This window comes from Morone saxatilis, unplaced genomic scaffold (genome assembly GCF_004916995.1).
Source record: "Morone saxatilis isolate NCDOM2014 unplaced genomic scaffold, NCSU_SB_2.0 Contig14, whole genome shotgun sequence".
Classification (NCBI taxonomy): Eukaryota; Metazoa; Chordata; class Actinopteri; family Moronidae; genus Morone; species Morone saxatilis.
Window position 1 is genome coordinate 11993686 of NW_023339696.1, and position 1318 is coordinate 11995003.

Genomic DNA, 1318 nt, shown 5'->3' on the forward strand with positions numbered 1-1318 from the left:
TGTGTGTGTGTGTGTGTACATGGAAAGGGAATGGCAAAGTCTGTAGCCACAACAAAGGCCCAGAAGTTTGTATTTATAAAGTGGCATCCTAGGAGAGAACCTAAACTCCTTTTACCATAGGGTGAGAAAAACAAAAAGAGACAAGAAGAAAGAGTAAGAAGACTAAACTAAACCCTTCATAATACAGAATAACTTGAAGAAGGAGGGGAGTGTGTATATGTGTGTATGTGATTTGTTTCTGGTGGTAGGGGAGAGGAGGGGGCAGGCTGTAATTACATTAAAGCAACAGATGTCTCCACATGAAGACAACCACGCAGCACTGTACACGACATGCACACACAAATACACACACAACCACATCAACATATTAAATAAAAAAGTACAACATTTTTATCTATCTGCAGTACTCAGGCCTGGCTACTCAGTGGACAGAGACAGAAATAGGCCAAGAAACTGTTGGGAGTTGGAGGAGGAAGCAGACAAGAGAGACTCAGTAAAAGAAGTAATTCTCAGATTCAGATTTTAGGTCAGCTGCCCAATCATCCTCCACAAGATCCAGCTCCCATACTGTCACCCAGGGGACAAGTAAATGTCAGGGCACTCAGCTTGTTTGCAGCTTTTGAATCACACATAATTATGATTCAGAGTCTGTCCTTTCTACACCAACTTGTCAGGGTAATGTTAAGATATTCAGCTCACATGGGAAACGATTGATGCCTACAAGCAACTATGAGAAATTCTGTTGGTATTCTAAAAGTGAAGTTAGGCTAGTGACAAGTTTAAGAGCCATAATGTCAGACAATAATCTGATTCTTTTTTCAGTAAATGTTTTAAAAACGGGATTACATCTCCTGTCATTCGTGTCAGACTGAAGTTACTGTGCCTACAGCTCGTTTATGACTTATAGTGACATCCAGAAGGAAAGCAACTACTCTAAGTATTTGCCCACATCTGCAATATACTTCAACAGCATTACATACAGGATGATGTTAGCCGTAATGCATGCTTGGAAATCCCAATGTTCCTCATTTAAGGCTGTAATACGTAACATTTCCCCAAAAACTAGACCTATGTTATATAATTTGTTGAGTTGTATACTATGTTATTATCTTATTATCATATACATGTGTCCAATAATGTTCAAACCCAGAAAAATCCATAATCTTCACACTGGTCACCTGTCAATGGTGTCATAAATGTACTTGTAAACCAGATTTACCCCCCACTTTTCAGATCATGGTTGTTGTAGAATGAAGGATTTTAGTCACAGGACGTCTGAATCTTAAGTTATCAGAGAAACAAGCTGAGTTAACATTAG

The 1318-nt window shown here is 39.0% G+C and overlaps 1 protein-coding gene across 1 annotated transcript in view; it reads right to left on the minus strand.

Moving 5' to 3' along the window:
• The window catches only part of prkar1b (protein kinase, cAMP-dependent, regulatory, type I, beta), a 60332-nt gene that overhangs the window by 41663 nt on the left and 17351 nt on the right, over nucleotides 1-1318 (minus strand). The window lies entirely within an intron of this gene.